Genomic DNA, 18,355 nt, shown 5'->3' on the forward strand with positions numbered 1-18,355 from the left:
GCCTAGAACATTTGGAGATACCGGGCCAGGGCCTTTCCAAAGTGTAGGCTGGGACTTGCAGAGGCCTCACTGAGCAGAGCTTCAGCATGTCCCTTCGCAGGGGCCCACGCCTGCGGTGTGTGTTGTGCGCTACAAGTCACCCCAGAGGCTGGGGGCCCGCTGCCTGATCAGCACGGGTGCAGTACCCCTCCCCACAAGCCCCCACCCCCCGACAACCTGAGCCAGGGACAGGTTGAGGGGGCAGGAGGCTGGGCCTGGCCCAATGCCCGCGCGGGTTCTCGAGCTCCCGGAGCGCTCCCAGTGGCGGGGGCCCCGGCTGGGGCCCCCTGGGCTGGAAGCCGGGCCACCCCCGCCAGCGCCCCGCAGCGCCTGCGCACGCTCTCTCGGGCGCCCGCCCCGCCCCTGGCCCGAGCGAGGCGCCGCGGGAGGAATTCCAGCCATTTCCTCTGCGCCGCGCGGTATGTGGCCTGCGCGCTGCCCGACCGCAGCGCGGGCCGGGAGGTGGGGGCCGGGCGGCGCGGGCCGGTCACCAGCCGCGTCTGGCAGCTGCCCGGGCCTCGCTGGCCCGCTCGGGATTCCCGGCCAGCCGCCCCTCGTCCCGGGCCACCAAACCGGCCTTTCCAGCGGCCCGGGCCTGTGCGGCGCCCCCGGGCTCGGCTCCTCCCCGCGCCGCCGCCGCCCGCTCCTGCTCCCCCCCCCCCCCCCCCCCCCCCCTCCCGCCCCCCCCCCCCCCGCGCGGCCGCCCTCCCGCCTCCTGTGTCCCCAGTGCGCCCCCTCCCCCGCCGCCGCGGACCCTCGGGGGTCCCCCAGAATCCGAGTTTGAAACTGAAGTTCGCACTTGCTGCGTCACCTTCAGGCAAGTCCCTTAGCCTTTCTAAGCCTCAGTTTTGCCATCTGTGAAATGGTGACCCTAAGAATAGTGCAGCCTCATTTGTGCCGCCCTGGGGTTAAAGGAGGAAAATGACTGCTGGACAAATATCAACAAAAAAAAAAATGGTTTTTGTTTTCCCTAGGTATCCATACTGTCCTTAGTTTTCCTAGATCTTCCTACCCACCCTGCCCATGGCCTCTTCCAGTCTAATTTGCCACGGGAGCAGTCAGGGCTGGCTTTACAGGTAGGCATAGTAGACGGCTGCCTCCCAGCCCAGCCTGCTCAAGACTGCTCCCTCATATATGTACCGAATGCCGGAAGGTCCAAAGGTAGAGTCTTCCTATGGATTATTTGTCCTCCGGCTTCTTGAAAAGCCAAAAGACAGCTATCGACTTTTTTTTTTTTTTTTTTTTAATGTAGTCTGAGAGCAGCCAGACACATACCGATTAGGGAAAGATGAAGAGGAGGACCTGGACGTTGGGTCTGCAAACTTGGACTCTAGTTTTGCTGTTCTGGAAGAGAGGATGGGCCACCACGTGCTCTCTGGGCTCCTCTTTCAAAGTGCAGATCCCCAGAGAGAGAGAACATTCTTTCAGGCTTTAACCCTTTGGAGGAGCAGCCAGGAAACAGAGAGCCACAGCCCTGGGGAACTGGGAGGGTGGGGTACGCTTCCTCCACCACCCACACCTGCCTCACCCACGCCCACAGCTGCCATAAATAGAACACTAGGTGGTGTTGGAAAGCCCCGGGTTTAGCCAAGCCTGATCACCGACTGCTCTGCAGACACAGCACGAAAGAGCCATTCTGCCTCGGTGTTCCCCCAGATGGCCCCTTGTTTTGATTTTATAACTTTCATTCCAGCCAGAGTCCCAAGGCCGGGAATCAGCCCTTGCAGCAAGATGTGCCCCCCTCATTCCCCACACATGCTACAGCCACAGACTGCATAAATCCAGGTAGAGACAGGTCCAGAAACACAGGTGCTATAAATATCCTAGTCCAGCCAGGAGACTGAGCTCTCAGGCAGCCCCCTTCCCACCCACCCTTCTCTGAGCCTGGCACTTCCAGGCCCCAGCCTTGCTGCAGCCTGATCTACCTCAGCGGGAGGGGTGGACTTCATCCGTATCAGAGGCCTGTTTCCCCTTTCTGTCTCTAACGTCCCCTGGACTCCCCAACCTAAGGGTTTTCCCTCTACTTAGGATACCTCTCCCTAACTCCCGACTGTAGGTGCTTCCTCTCTCCCCTGGTATTTTTAGAAGGCTTCTCCCATAGAACCCCCATGCTGAGGCCAGTCTTCAAGAAAGGCTGACTTTCTTTCAAGATGGATGAGATGCTGCCTTTGGCTGGAAGGCAACCTCAAGCAGATTTTACAATTTACAGTTTGATTCTAAATTTTTGGTAGCACTTTTTGTGCGGGGAAGAAACAGGCTGGAGGCAGAGTAGATCTAAAAGAGGGGAAAGGAGAGGCTAGGAGCCTGTGCAATGAGAGGATTAAAGTCCCACTAGAAAAGAGAATTGCTTTCCCAGCAGGCTGGTTCCCAAGAGTTTAGTGGGATGTTCTAAGCCAGTCTTCTGAGCCTGGGACTCCGTAGGGTGCAGCTCACTGAAGCAGAGCCTGTTGGGCAGCAAGAGACTCCAAGGGGGGGGGCGGTTACTAAAGTTCTACCACCTGCGGCTAAGGGACTCAGACACCAAAAAAAATATCCCCAGGAAACTCAAAGGCCCGGTGGCTTGGAGAGAGGGGAGCAGGTTCGAAGATGATGAGTGAAACAGACCTGAACTACCTGTTTTTACGTGTGGCTGTAAAAAGAAACTTTAACTAGATAACTGCCCACGTTAACACATGGTAGGTAATCCTTCTAAAAATGTGGTCACATTCCTCTTCCAATGTGGGAGCATACTCTTCAGTCACTGTTCTAAGGGAGCACTTTGCCACCTCTATGTCAACGAATCCTGTGTCTGTAGAAGGTACTATCAACTCTTTACTGTGGAGGAAGCAGCTACCCAGCCAGCACAAGAGAGGTGTGAATCCAGAGATCTGACTCTAGTAGTCACGACTTGAACTTCTGCTGTGGGATAACCAACTCTGACGGTCTCTCTGACCAGAAATGGAAGCAACTCCACCACAGTGCTTAACTGCCTTTCACAGCGAGGGAGCTGTTTCTGCAGCAGCAGCCTAGCAGACCTGAGTGATTGCAGCCTCATTGAACTTGACGGCTCCCCTGAGCGGCCCAGGCAACCAACTCCAAGACCCCAATGTATAGAGGAAAAGCCTGTCCGTAGGAGCAAGATTCTAAATGGACTGGATGCAAGTCCCTGACTTGCTGACCCTCATCTCCCTCACTGAAGTGCAAATATTCACTAAAGAGGTAACTAGCGAACCTGCCTAGTCACATACCAGTGTGGACATTTTACCATACTTAAAGTATGAGGGAGATTCACTGTGGTAACCTAAGGTGAAGGTAGAGAAAGCGGGGCTCCCCCAGACAAGGCGTCAGGCCAGAGCAGAGCAGAGATTTCTGGGGTCCTAGAGGACCACAGGGTGAGAAATTGGTGTTCAAACAGCTGTTACGGATGTGTAACAAAAACATCACCTGGTTACCAGGAGCTCATCCTTTCTCCTAACTCTGCAAACACCAAGTTTTTATTAGCCTCCTGGGCTGCCTTCCCCAATCCTTCTGGAAGTGCCAGAAGCAAACCCTGGAGATGATTAGAGGGCCGCCGACTCAGGCTGTGAGCGAGCCCAAAGGAATGGGTCTGGCTTTTGACCAGGATAGAGCTAAGCCCAGAAGAGAGCTGAATGAAGACGAGGACCAAGTGATTAACTGGGGCCTGGACAGCCAGGGACTGAAGCACGATCTCATTCACCAAGATGGTGAGCAGATGTGTTCTCTGAAACGTGGACCACATGAGGGAAAACCATCTTCCCTGGATTTGGAAGCTCTTCTTGCCAAAGCAGTGTATTGTGTAGGCAGAGAGGGAAGAGGCTTCATATGGAGATGTGAGAATGGATGACACAGCTTTAGGTGGACTGACAGACCTCGAGGCTGCCCTTCCCTTCCCGAAATGCCCATCTGGGAGGTTGGCAGCTCCATGACTGTTAGAACTCAGACCTGTTTGGGGGCGTCAGCCCAAGCCCTGGATGTGTACTCTGGGATGGGGAGAGGGATGGATGTGATGAAGTACTTTTAGGGCTTTTAGGGAAACAGGAAGTTCTGGAATCGGACTTCTTTCAAAACCAGTGGACAATATGGCAGTTAGAATTGTCGTAACTGCTGGGTGCAGCCTTTGGAGAAGGTGAAAAATTACAGAGGGTGGGGGTGGTTGCCAGGCTGGGTCAGGGGCACACTCTATTCAGAGAGCTTCCCTAACCTTCCTCCATCGTCAGGAGCCCCTGAAATTCCTCCTGAACCCCAACACTCAGTCTTGCCACCATCATCCACTTTTCATCCAATGGGATTAATCTCAATGTGTCCCTCTCCCTGTTTGTGTCAATTCTACAATCTCCCTGGCTCCCAAGTCACCTTGTCTCCAGGCCTCTGATCCCCATGAGGCCCGGTCTTTCCCCTATTCTATGGCCTTCTATCCTCCCTAACTCCTGAAACTCTTCCTCCGTGACCTCTAGAGTTCATAATCTGTCTTGGGGCACATCGGTGACTCAGTAGGTTAGGTGGCTGCCTTCGGCTCAGGTCACGATCCCAGGGTCCTGGGATCGAGCCCTGTGTTGGGCTCCCTGCTCAGTGGGAAGCCTGCTTCTCCCTCTGCCCCCGCCTCCTGCTCTGCTCTCTCTCATTCTCTCTCTCTCAAATAAATAAATAAAATCTTAAAAAGACAAACAAACAAACAAAAAACCCAAACACTACTGTTTTCTCCCTGACCCCCAGGGATCATATTTCAATTTATTTTAGATCCTGGTTCACTCTCTTTCCAGCACTGTCTTAACTATTGGTGATTGCCACACACACACACATGACCCTTCCAACACCCAGACCACTCAGTCCCTTAACACCTCTCCTCCAATAATCTTCCATGATTATGATTGTTGTGATAACCCACAGCTACAAGCCCTCCATAATCTCAGTGTCACACAGCCCACTCACTGACCCCAACCTTCTGCTTTTCCAGCTCACTTCCTTGCCTGATCCCAACCATCCTTTGACCCCACCAGAACCTCCACAATCTGTTGAACCCACCAGCTTTTGCTATGGTCCATGCCTGTGATGTTCTTACTCCCCTCCTGACCTCGTGTAAGTTTCTGATCAGTCATTATAATTATACCCCCAACCCGACCTCTTTCTTCTACACACTCTCAGTTCTTTGCCTCTTTTCTTTGTCACAGTCACCTGGCATGACGATAGACCTAATGAAACCCAACTCTGACTGCTCCACATCAGCGGCTGAACATGGCTTGAGAAAAACACAGCCACACAGCTCGATCTCACTTTAAATCCATGCTCTTGGAACTTCAGTGGGTCCTTAATGCTGCCCAGCGGTCATACTTATATTTCCCTGATCTGTTCATTCGCTTAGGCTCCTAGATGACAGTTCCATACCTTCTTTTCTCAAACCCTGAACATTTCCTTCCCAGCCTCACTCTCAGCTGCTAATTGGGTTCTTTTTCCAGTGGAAAAATACAAGCAACCAGAAGAGAGCTCTGCAGGTGCCCGCCGTCACATCTCACCTATTCAAGGACATTTCTTCAGCAACTCTTCCTTTTCTCTCCTACACCAAACTGTCACTCTCTGCTGGACCATTTCCATGAGTACACAAGCATGCCATTGTTCCTCCCAAATCTTAAAAAACAAGAAGGTCTTTTAATAGCTGTATTTCCCTTGGCAGCCTCTGTCTCATTTGTTTGCTCCCCTTTAGAGCAAACTCCTCAAAGAATCCTCTACTCTTGCTATGTCCAGGTCGTCTTCTCTAGTTCTCTCTTAAACCAACCCCAAATCAGGCTTATAGCCCCACCACTCCACAGAAATGGTTCTCGTCAAAGTTACCATGACTTACATTGTTAACTAAATCCAGTGGCTAATTCTCAGTTCTCATCTTATTGATTAATAGCAGCTGATCGAGCTGACCGTATTCTCCTCCTTGATACACTTTCTTCACTGGGCTTCGAGGACACCACACTCTCTTGGTTTTCCTCCGACCTCATTACTCCTACCTTCTTGGTCTCTTTTTCTGGTTCTGCCTCTTTTGCCTGATCTCTAAATGTTGAAGTGTCCAAGCCTCAGACCTCAGTCCTCTACTCTTCCTCACCCACCTCTTTTGATCTCATACAGGTATGTGGTTTTAAATACCATGGGTATGCCCATGACCCACATTTATTTCTCTAGCCTAGACCTTTTCTCTCAACTCTAGACCCGTATTCCCTGCTGTCTGCTCCATATCTCCAAACTTGGGATGTCCGAAATGGAACTCATGAGTTACTTCCACATACTTGATCTGCCTGCAGCCTCTCCCATCACAGTTGATGGCAACTCTCTTCTTCAGGTGTTCAGACCCAAAACTGAGTCACTCTTGACTCCTGTCTTCCTATTACATAAACATGAGATCTGACAGGAATTAATTCTATCTCCGGAGTACATTCGAATCCAACCACATCGCTCTCCGTCATTGCTGCTCAATGAGTCCAAGTCACCATTTGTCACCTGGATTATTACTGTAGCCTCCTGTCAAGTCTCCCTGCTTCTACTCTCACCTTCAACACAGAAGCCAGACTTATCCCTTTAAAATATACCTTAGATCATAGCACTTCTCTAATCAAAACCCTTCAGTAGCTACCCCCTCCATTTCTTTTAGAATAATTCTTCAGTAACTCCCTATTTCTCCCAGTGTAAAAATCAAAGTCTCTACAACCCCAGAAGGGTCCTGCATCCTCTATGCAGTCCACTCACTCCTTACCTCTCTGTCTTTCTCTCCTGATACGCTTGCCTTCACTCATTCTGGGAGTCCAGCCTCCTTGCTGTTCCTGTGCCTTGACACACGAGGCATGTTACCACATGGAGGTCTCTGCTCTAGCCCTACCCCTCAGCCTGAACACTCTTTCCCAGAAATCTACCTGATGGACTTTTTCACTCTTTCAATCTTTATATCTTACCTTTTGAAAGAGTTCCACCCTAACCACCGTGTTTAATACTGAAATTTGCCCTTTCCCCTATATTCAGACACTCTGAATCACCCTTAACCTGCATAATCCTGGGGGTTTTTTTTGTCCCCATGGCACTTACTACCTTCTAACATACTGTGTAATTTACATCTGTTATGTTTATTATCCATCTCCCCCCCCCCCCACACACACAGGAATCTTTGTCTATTTTGTTCACAAATACATCCCAAATGCTCAGAATAGTGCCTCGCATATGGTAGGGAGACTATATATATATATATATATATATATATATATATATATATATATATAGTCATTTTTTTAAATGAATGAATGAAAAGAATCCAAACAGAGGGGAACTTATTTCCTTGGCCATCAGAAATGGCTAGCCTAAGAGCAAAGAAGAGAATGGAACTAGCAAGAGCAACTGGACCTGACTAGCAACATGTGATGAATGAGCAAAGTCAGGTCAAGTTGAAATGAACAACCAAGCTGCGTGCTTATAATTACAGATAGAGAGAGAGAGAGGGATAAGATCTCCCACGTGGTAGGTAATAAAGTGACTTTATTTACCTAGCACAAACAGAGTAAATACAGGCCTGGGTCAATGACACTGACTTACCCAATTGCCATTCGTGGATAGTTTCTTTTTAGCTGCCCTCCCAGCCTTGTGTGAGCCATTTACACAGTTCGACAGAGAAGCACCAGAAGGAGTAAAAGCGAAAAGAGAGGATCCTCGGAGTGAGGTCTTGGAAAGGAAACCCCTCTCTCTTTTCCTCTTCCCCGAAGTGCCTTCTCAGTAGAGGATATTGAAGTGTCAGATGTTTCAGGAATTCTCCAGGCCCATTTCACCAGAATTCTGCAATCACTGGATGCAGACGGGTTCACGGTTCTGCATGTCTGGCCCCCACCATGTCTACTGTTAACACAGGCCTTCTGGAAGCTATTCCTTCCTTTCCCTCGGGGATTGCAGCCTCGAGGCTGACGGCCAACATAGCCTTTCTCCAAAGATGCCAGTGTAATGCAAGGAGCCTGTGCACTCAGGATAAACCAAGTTAAGTGAGGCTTCTAAGGTCCTTCAGACTATTTGGTTACAGACACTGGAATATCAGCCATGTTGCTGCCCCAGGGGCTTGAGGCCAGAGTAGGGTCTGGGGCAGGAGGCTTTCCCTATCCTAAAGAGAAACAGAATGTCAGAAGCCTTTACAGTCTTGAGACTTCACCTCAAAACATACCTAAACAACCCCCAACCATCCCTTTGTTTCCAAAAGACTGTGGGCAGAGGCTCTAGAAGATGTCTCTTGACCAGACATGATAACAAGACCCCAATGCACAGGAAATACTCAAACCATAGTGCAGTGCCTTTTCCAAAACGGGGGCACACTCAGCTGTACCTTTCATCATGTAGAATATATGTGCATTGATGGAGGCCACCAGGTGCTAAGAGAGTGGCCAATAGACACTGAAATAGGGTAAGCCCATGTCATTTTCTCCATAGAATTCTTCCACTCTTGAGGAATGCATTCATGTTTGTGTAACCCAAGTACAATAGGGAACCCTGTGTTGCTCAGAGTAAGCACAAAAACACAATAGAAGAAACAGCACTCCTGGAGAGAAATGTAATTTAAGTCAGTTAAAATATTTACTCAATCTCATGAGAATAAGTCAAAGGGGTTAAGTATATTCTCAGTAGACAAACTAAATTCTCTTTTTTCCATTCACAGCTACCCCATTTTTTTCGCTCTTCACTCTCCCCAAACTCAACCCACACCCCTCCCCTACCCCCCACACCTCCATCTCTCTCTCTCTCTCTCTCTCTCTCACACACACACACACACACACACACACACACACACACACAGCTCTTGATGCTTTTGCTCTTTCCCTGCCTCCCTGGATCTTTTCTCCATTTCCAACATAAGGGTTTCTGGCTTGCTCAGGTGGCTTCCAAGTCTTCGCTCTTTCTGGTTATTATTCTGATGAGTGCAGGAGCAGAGAGCTGAGCTGGAATCTTAGGCAGTAGTAGGTAAAGCTATACTCTTGTGGAGATATTGCATGATCCTATACCTCTCCTCCATGTCTCTTTTCAGCCCCCAGAAGGTGATCCCAACATCCACATCCGTCAGCATTTTATTTCTAGGGGAAAAGAGAATGAGATGGGGAGAAAGGAATAAAAGGAATCAGAACATGTCTGGGGAAGGAAAGAGGCAGAGGTTATTTGATCTCTCTATACTTGGATGCTGACCCTGAACAGCATCTAGATTATCAGTGGATTCTGAGACATTCCTATATTAGCCCAATGGCTAGCAAAACAAGAAAGCCAGCCACAGCCAACAAGGGGTTAAGGCACAAAGTTAAAATAGAGAGGATTCTCTGGGCTTCTGGACCTGATTTGAAACGTTCAGTGTGAAGGCAAGTGCTGGGGAAAGAGAGAAAACATGGAGTTGTGTTTTGGATGATTTGTTTTTTGTTTTTTGTTTTTTGTTTTTCTGATTACAGAAGTCATATACGTTCAATGTAGAAAACCAGAAAAATACAAGAAGGGATTAAAAAAAAACAATACTTGTGATCCCACCAGATATAACAAGTAATAACATGTTAGTTCACCTTTCCAGGTGTTTAGTTCACCAGGCTGTTTCAATGCCTAAATATTCTTTTTAATCCAATTATAAAAACAGTGTAATGCTTTTTTTGGAATTTTTTCTCATGTAACAATATATCATAAATATCTTCCCAAGTCATTAAATATTCTTCAACAATGTGATTTGTTAAAGCTATTTATGGTTTTGTGCTATGAATGTGCCATATAGATCTAACCAGTTTTATGTGGAAGAGACTTTAGGCTGTTTCTGAGCATGGAATTTTAATTGTGGCAAGGTTATCTTGCACAACCCCTGTTTTCAGGCATGCTGACATCCATCCCTACAAGCAGATAAGGATCCCTTTAAAATCCTATACCCAAGAGAACCTTGTCATGGCAAAAGTAACTCTTTACAAGCATTCAGGTGTCCTTGTGTTCTTCAGAGAAAGCCTGGCATGAGGCTTTGAGCAACCTTACCTCTACCAGCCAACACTAGACCATTCTTGAGCAGATGGAGAGAAAACATTTGTCATTCTGTCAGGAAGTTAGCCTAAATCCTTCAATGCATTTGTACTAGTCCCAAACTGGATATTATAGAAAAAAAGATGTGATTTCTGCCTTTCAGAAACTTGTCGTCTTCTTGGGTTGATAAACATACAATAATGAAAGAGTTAGGTAGAAACCCAAGACTGTGTATGACTAAATGCTAACTCTGGTTCAAATCACAAGGGCTTTAGGAGGTGAGGAAAGTATAGGCTCAATGTGGACTTGGGTGATTTGAGAAAGGTCCACAGTGGAGATGAAGCTTGGAGGTGGAATGGACAAGGAGCATTCCACACCGAGGGGCCACTGCACCAGAGGCACAGAGATGAAGCACAGGAAGCCAGCTGGTGCAGCTGGCTGCGGCTGAGGGAGAAAAGTCCAGTCAGATCAGATAATTCACGTGTGGGGCACATAAGCAGAGAGCCAAAAAGCTTCTGTAGGTATTTCCCCTTACACTGCCAGTGTTACACCAAGAAAGGAAACGTTAAATCAAACAAATTCAAGCCGGGTTTTGTTTTTGTTTTTGTTTTGTTAGTGGTGGAGATGATTCATAAACAGAACTTCTCAAAGCCTTTAATATGCCGATGTATGTGGCAGAGTCAAGAGAGGGGAATCGGATTTCCCGAGAGTCTCTAACCATAGAACAGTTTTTGTCATGGAACATCTATCTCCTCTGGTGTTCCATGAAGCACAATTAGGGGCTAGTGAGCCACTGAAGACGTATGAGCTGGAAAGCAACACATGGGGGGAAAACAAAGTTCTGGAAGACCCATCTCATGGTAGAACATAAGGTGAACAGGAGAGAAGAGTCTGGATTCAGACAATACAATTAGATGGTTGAATCAAGATTCAATGTAAGCAGAGGGGGGGTTGAAGAATACTGGGGCAAAGAATGGAGCACGAAACATTGATTGTATGCAAAGTCTTTTGTTGGATCCTGGGGAGATATAGAAGGTCGGAGTGCCTGGGTCTTATAGGAGTTTGAATGAGTATTAATCAGGATTTTGATTACAAGGGACAGGAACCAACTTGGGCCAGCTTAAGGAAAAGGGGGGTATTCTTAGGGAAATGGAAATGCTTCACGAAGAACCAGATCCATGTACTGGAAATCTGATAAAAATTTCCCTATCTGGTCTCAGCTTCTCTGTGTGTCTGCTTCATGTTCTTTATATTCTGTCTCTCTCCTCTCCTCCCATCCTCTCTCCTTTCTCTCATTTGTTTGTGGACAAAAATGGCTTTCCTACCTGAGTTTGCATGTTATACAAACTTTGCGTATAATGGTTCCAGACACACAGGAAATTAACTCTCCATCCCTCCTCCCCAGTTTGGGATTTGCAACAGAAAGAATCTTGTTGACCCAGCTTGGGACTCACCACTCTAACCAGGAGGACTGGTTTTAAAATAGAAACATGGTTGCAGGAGACTTACCCAGTATGGAGAGAATTAGTGTGGAGGCCACTTACCAGGGAAAGGTGTCAGCTGTGCGGTGATACTGTGACCTTCAGTTGAAGTATACTTCCGGAAGAGGTGAGCAGGAACAAGGCTACCATTGAATGGATGGACGACTATGAAGCTTTGAAGCAGCTTCAATAAAGAAGGCATGTCCCTGTCCCTTTCCCAAACTCCTTCAGTTCCCAAGTCCTGAAGGAATCTAAGGATGCGGGAAGCTGGGGACCACAGTGGTTAAGAGCATGTGTTTGGGGTTAAATTGTCTGTATTTTGGATCCTGGCCCTGAGGACTTGAGCAAGTCGTGTAACCTGCCTGAGCCTCAGGTTTCTCCCCTATAGAATGGGTATCACGGGAATTGAATACTTGATGTGTGTAAAGTGCTTAGCCTAATACCCTCAGTGATGTAAGCAACATAATTTTTTAATGAAAACTAACTGATTGGGGCTGAAATTTCTATCAAGAAATCCAAATATCTTTGATAAACTGGGAAAGGAAAGATGAATTGGCATGGGCAAGTGGGTCTGCTTGGTTCTCCAGATAGCCCCATGTCCACGGCCTCTGGGATGGGGGGTTGAGGGAGAATAATAAGCCACAGAGATCTTATGGCGCCAATGGGGACTTCAGAGGTCACAGGTCATTTGGGCCAGTCACACTTCCTTTTGTTCCTAGAGATTTAATATTTAACTGCCTATTAAATGATTATGATTTGGAGGAGAGAAGACAAGAAGAGGAATTGCTTTCATCTGGCCCTCTTTAAATAACCCGGGTACAACATCTTTTAAACACAAAGGAGACCATGTGCAAAACATTAGTTAAACTCAGATATAAATCTAGTCTTTGACCAGTCCAGAGCTAATCAATATGCTTTCCTACTCTCTTTGAACTTTGAGTTTGCTGGCAACAACAAAAATCCCAAACCCCATCCAAAACCATCGACCAGACAGCCCCGCTCCTCTGCTCCCCTCCCGTGTGTCCCGTCTTGTTGACAGAGCTTCTCCCGTTACCACATTCATTCCAGTGGTGATTCAAATTCTTCTGGAGAAATGGATTTGAAAGACAGAAAATTGCTCTTGTAATCAGTAAATAGGGAATCCTGGACAAGGAATACAGAGCCATGAGTATGGATTCACTCTTCACTTTCACAGATGTATTTTTCTCCATTATTTTCATTGAAAATTACGACGAGCTTATTTAAATAGCAAGGTAAACGGAGATGGAAAATTACCCATGATAAGAATTTCGATGAAAATATAGACTGGCCTGGTTTCAAGCACATCAAGGACACTTGGTTTAAATGGCAAATTCACATATATTTGAAATATGTTTGTTTAAATGTGTCAGTTTTAGGCCTACTAAAGTACTCCGTTGCTTTCCAAAAATCAAGAATTTGCTTTGAAAAAAATCGTGCAGTTTGATGTACAAAGCAGAGGGGGAAGAAAGTAAGTAGTGGGCGAGAAAGACCCACCCAAGGGCTACAGCCAGCTTCCCTAGGAAGATTCATGACCAGGACTCAACATGGTCCTGCAATTCATTCCAGCAGAGTTTACTCTAACTCTAAATCAAGCAGCAACTGCTGCTGTTACCAGAACTGTCTTTGTCTCAAAAAGAGGAAAATTCAGGATATGCAATATAATCCTCCAACTATCTAAGAGAGAAACCAGCCCATTTGTCATAAGAACTGAAAACATCAACTCTGTAGTATGCTACACATTCAAGTTTCATACCTCAATATTATATATCTTTTGTTAAAAAAAAAAAGCAGGGGGAGAGGAGCATACACAGGGGTGGTCGGATGCATCAATGATAAAGTGGCTTGAGTTGGTTAATTATAACATACAAAAACCATTCTACCTATTGCAGATCCTTTTCAGAAAAAGATAAGAAAATTCAATCGACAACATTTTGAAAACCTTCTGAGATACTCACAACAAATGCATCCTTGCTCTTACCAGATGTATAAACATTTAGGTAATGCAGGGGTTTCATAACTGGGAGCATGTCATCAAATGCAGTGCTAATACTTAGTTCCTCCCTTTGACTTGAATGACGTCTTCCCTATTAGGATCATTATTGCTTCATAGTGTAGCAGGGATGAAAGGACTTTGAAAGGTCATTTGCCTTGCAGCCCAGCTAGCAGCATTGGCGTTCCCAGGGAGAAGCTGGTTAGAAATGCAGAATCTTGGGCCCGCCCCTGTCTTACTGACTCAGAATCCGTATTTTGACAGGGCCACCAGGTGATTCATATGCACGTTGGGTGTTAAAATAGGCTACTGTCAAAAAAAATAAATAAATAAATAAATAAATAAATAAATAAAATAGGCTACTGTCGGTCATTCCCTTGCCTCTGAGCAAACTGGACACAGTGGACAGACTGGTCTCATTCAGCCAATTTCAGGTCCTTTACAGTTTGTCCTATTTGAGTTATTGAGAGGAAAGGGGAAATATACTCATTTAGGGAAGCCTTGCATAGCATAACAAAGCAACTTTTTCAGGACATTCAAGTGCCTCTTCTTGGAAGCCCTGCAGATGAAGTCAAAAGAAGGAGAGGCAGAAAATGGAATGGGTTCAAGTAACAACCTCTAATAAAGTAAGGGAGTTCAGAAGCTGAGTCTGTAAGGGATGGGAGGAGCAATTTCATCAAACTACCAGTTCCAAAATTGTCTCTGCACCATGGGTGATTTATAGCCCTGGAAGTTTAAAGGCTTGAGTCTCTCGTAGTAATCTTTATCTAGTACTTCCTTGCAGCTTAAAATGAAGGCTCTGGAACTACCAAAAGGAATCTATCTGATGATTTGTACACTCATTCTGTAGCTATCCTGCAGGTTTCAGATTTGTAACTGGCTGGAATCCAGAAAACAGAAAATCTGTGGGTTAATGGTAGCCCAACCACTAAGCCAAAGGCTGAAGACTTAGGATAGTTAAATATGTGAACCAGTGGTCCTCAAACTTAGCTGTACATTAGTCACCTGGATTACATTTTTTTAAACAGCTTTCTTGAGGTGTAAATAACATACAATAAGCTGCATATGCTTAAAATGTGTAATTGGGTAAATTTTGATATATGTTATTTACCTGTCACCACACTCAAGCTAATCACCCCTAAAATTGCTTGTGCCCCTTCGTAATCCCTCCCCCCGTCCTGCAACAACTTGCTTTTCTGCCACTATACATGAGTTTGCATTTTCTAGAATTTTACATAAATGGAACCCTGCTTTTATCTTTTCTTTTTTGGTCTGCCTTCATTCATGCAGCATAATTATTATGAGATTGATCCATGTTGTTGCATATTTTAATAGTGAGACCTTTTTATTGCTGAGTAATATTCCATTGTATGGATGTACTACATTTTGTTTAACCATTCACCACTCAAGGACATTTGGGTTGCTTCCAGTTTTAAACAGTTATGAATGGCACTGCTATAAACTTTAATGTAGAGGTATGAATATATAAGTTTTTACTTCTCCAGGCAAATGCCTAGAAGTAGGTGTGGCAAGCATACATTTAACTTTAAAATAAGCTGCCAAACTGTTTCTCACAGTGGTTCTACCATTTTACTTGTCTGCTAGAAATGTGTAAGAACTCCCGTTTTTCCACATCCTCTCCTGCAGTTGATACTGTCAGCATTTTTTATTTTTGCCATTCTAATAGATATGTAATGGTATCTCCATTATGGTATTAGTTTACACTTCCCTAACGACTACTGATGTTCAGAATCTTTTCACATGTATATTTTTCATCCGTATTTCTTCTTTGGTGGGGTCTTTCAAGTCTTTTCCTCATTTTTTTTAACTATGCTTCACCCAATGTGGGGCTTGAACTCACGACCCGGAGATTAAGAATCGCATGCTCTACTGACTGAGCCAGCCATGCCCCTCCTCATTTTTTATAATACGTTTTGTTTTGTTTACTTAATTGTTGAGTTTTAAGAGTTCTTTATATATATATATATATATATTTTTTTTTTTTTAAGATTTTATTTATGTATTTGACAGAGAGAGACACCGTGAGAGAGGGAATGCAAGCCACCGTGGCTCAGTCGTTAAGCATCTGCCTTCGGCTCAGGTCATGATCCCAGGGTCCTGGGGTGGAGCCCTGCCTCGAGCTCCCTGCTCCGCGGGAAGCCTGCTTCTCCCTCTCCTGCTCCCCCTGCTTATGTTCCCTCTCTCGCTGTGTCTTTCTCTGTCAAATAAATAAATAAAATTTAAAAAAATAATAATAATTTTAGAATAAGTTTGTTAATTTCTGGATTTAAAAAGCCTAGTAGATTTTGATTGAGATTGCATTGAATCTATAGATCTATTTGGGGAGAACTTATCTTAGCAATATTGATTCTTCCATATCCATATATTTAGGTCTTCTTTTATTCTTCTTAGCAGTGTTTGTTCAGTGTACAGGTTTTATGCTTCTTTTGTGAAGTTTGTTTCTAAGTATTTGATATGTTTATGCTCTCATAAATGCTAATATTTATATAATTTCAAATTCCCACTGTTTCTTGAAACTGTTTAGACATACAGTTGATTTTTAGTATTGATCTTGTATCCTGCAGCCTCACTAAACTCACCTAGTAGTTCTATAGCTTTTTTGTACATTCCATAGAATTTTCTACATAGATAATTATTTTACCTGATAGTAAAGACAGTTTACTTCTTCTTGTCCAATCAGGATTCCTTTTATTTTTTTTCCTTGTCTTATTACACTAGCTAGAAGCAGTACAATGTTAAATAGAAGTAATGACAGTGGACAAGCCTTCTTTGTTCCAGCTTTTAGAGGAAAAGCAGTCAGTCTTTCCCATTAAGTATAATGTTAGCTTTATGTTTTTCACAGATGTTCTTTCTCAAGTTGAGAAGTTCCTTACTTTGCTGAGAGTTGCTTTTTTAAAAATCAGAAATGGAGCTTAGATTCTGTCAAATCCTTTTTCTGGTTCTATTGAGGTACTCCTATGGTTTTTCTTTTAATTGTATACAACTATAAGATTTTCATATGTTAATATGGTAAATTGATTTTAAAATGTCAAACCATCCTTGCATTCCTGGGGTAACTCCCCCCCACCCGATTATTGTCTATTCTTTTTTGTATGTTTTTAGATTCTTTTTTTTTTTTAAAGATTATTTATTTATTTATTTTTGAGAGAGAGAGAGAATGAGAGAGAGAGAAAGCACATGGGGGGGAGGGTCAGAGGGAGAAGCAGACTCCCCGCTGCGCAGGGAGCCCGATGCGGGACTCGATCCAGGGACTCCAGGATCATGACCCGAGCCGAAGGCAGTCGCCCAACCAACTGAGCCACCCAGGCGCCCATGTTTTTAGATTCTATTTGCTAAAATTTGCTTAAGAATTTTTGCATCTGTACTAATGAGGAATTTTGGTTTCTAGTTTTCTTGTGATACTGTTGTCTGGTTTTGGTGTCAGAGTAATGCTGGTCTCATAGAATGAGTTGGGATATAGTCCCTCCTCTTCAATTTACTTACAGTGTTTATATATAGAATAAGCATGATTTCTTCCTTAAATATTTGATAGAATTCACCATCTGGGACTGAAGTTTTCTCTGTGGAGAGATTTTTAACCACTAATTCTATTTATTTGATAAATATAGAACTATCCAGGTGATCTATTTCTTCATGAATAAGCGATAGTAATTTGCATTTGCCAAAGATTTTTTCCATCTTCTCCAAGTTGATAAAATTTATTGGCATAGAGTTGTTCTTAATATTTTCTTATAATACTTTTAATATTTGAATTAATATTAAAATATCTATAATGATATCACCTCTCTCATTTCTGATACTAGTAATTTATATCCTTTCTCCTTTTCCTGATAAACCTGGCCACAGGTCTATCAATTTGATTGATCTTCCCAAAGAAACAGCTTTCAGTTTCATTGATGTTTTTCTCTATTGTTTTTGTTTTCTATTTTGCTGACTTCTTCATACTTAATTATTTACATTTTTCTGCATAGTATAGGTTTAATTTGTTCTTTTTCTAGTTGCTTAAGGTGGAATCTAAGATCATTAGTTTGAGACCTCCCTTCTTTTCTAATGTAAGTGTTTAGTGTGTTAAATTTCCCTGTAAATCTATGTTTTGGCTGAATCTTACAAATTTTGGTAAGTTGTGTTTCCATTTAGTTCCAAATATCTCCTAATTTCCCTTCTGAGTTCTTCTTTGACCCATGGATTACTTAGAATTGTGTAAATTTGTTCCCAAATATTTGGATATTTCCCAGATATCTTTTTGTTATTACCAGGTTTTGCCTCAGATTAATTCCACTGTGGTCAAAGAGCACATTTTGTCTTATTTGAATATTTTTAAATTTCTTAAGGCTTACCTTACAGCTTAGAATATGGTCTATCTTGGAAAATTTTCTGTGTGCACATGAAAAGAATGTGTATTCTGATGTTGTTAAGTGGAATGTTCTTAAAATGTCAAGTAAGTCAAATTGGTTGATAGATTATTCAAGTCTCTCATATCCTTAATGATTTTCTGTCTACTTGTTCTATCAACTATTGAGACAAGAGTATTAAAACATTTATTATAATTGTGGACTTGTTTCTTTCTCTTCTACGCTTATAAATATTTCACTGGCAAGTCCACATATGATACCAGTTAATTCAGAATCTCCGGGAGTGTGATTCAGGCATCAGTTGTTTTTTTAAACCTCTGAATGATTCCAGTGTGCCACCAACTTTGAGAACCACTGCCTTATGCAGTCCACATTATGGATTCAGTAGATTCTCAAATGCATTGTCTTATTTCATACCTTTGAGGTAGGCATTATTCATTCCCATTTTGAAAATGAAATTAAGCCAGGGC

General features: G+C 44.1%; 2 long non-coding RNA genes across 6 annotated transcripts in view; one reads left to right on the top strand and one right to left on the bottom strand.

The window, feature by feature from the left end:
* The window catches only part of LOC112820986 (uncharacterized), a 34,137-nt gene extending 32,678 nt beyond the window's left edge, over positions 1–1,459 (bottom strand). The window contains exon 1 of the long non-coding RNA XR_003207308.2: positions 1,315–1,459. This is a non-coding gene — a long non-coding RNA (uncharacterized lncRNA). The remainder of the gene's footprint in view (positions 1–1,314) is intronic.
* LOC112820987 (uncharacterized) overlaps positions 1–18,355 on the top strand; it is a 61,866-nt gene that overhangs the window by 3,348 nt on the left and 40,163 nt on the right. The window lies entirely within an intron of this gene.

This window comes from Callorhinus ursinus, unplaced genomic scaffold, assembly GCF_003265705.2.
Source record: "Callorhinus ursinus isolate GAN/ISIS: 27379988/994484 unplaced genomic scaffold, GSC_fseal_2.0 scaffold10, whole genome shotgun sequence".
Lineage (NCBI taxonomy): Eukaryota > Metazoa > Chordata > Mammalia > Carnivora > Otariidae > Callorhinus > Callorhinus ursinus.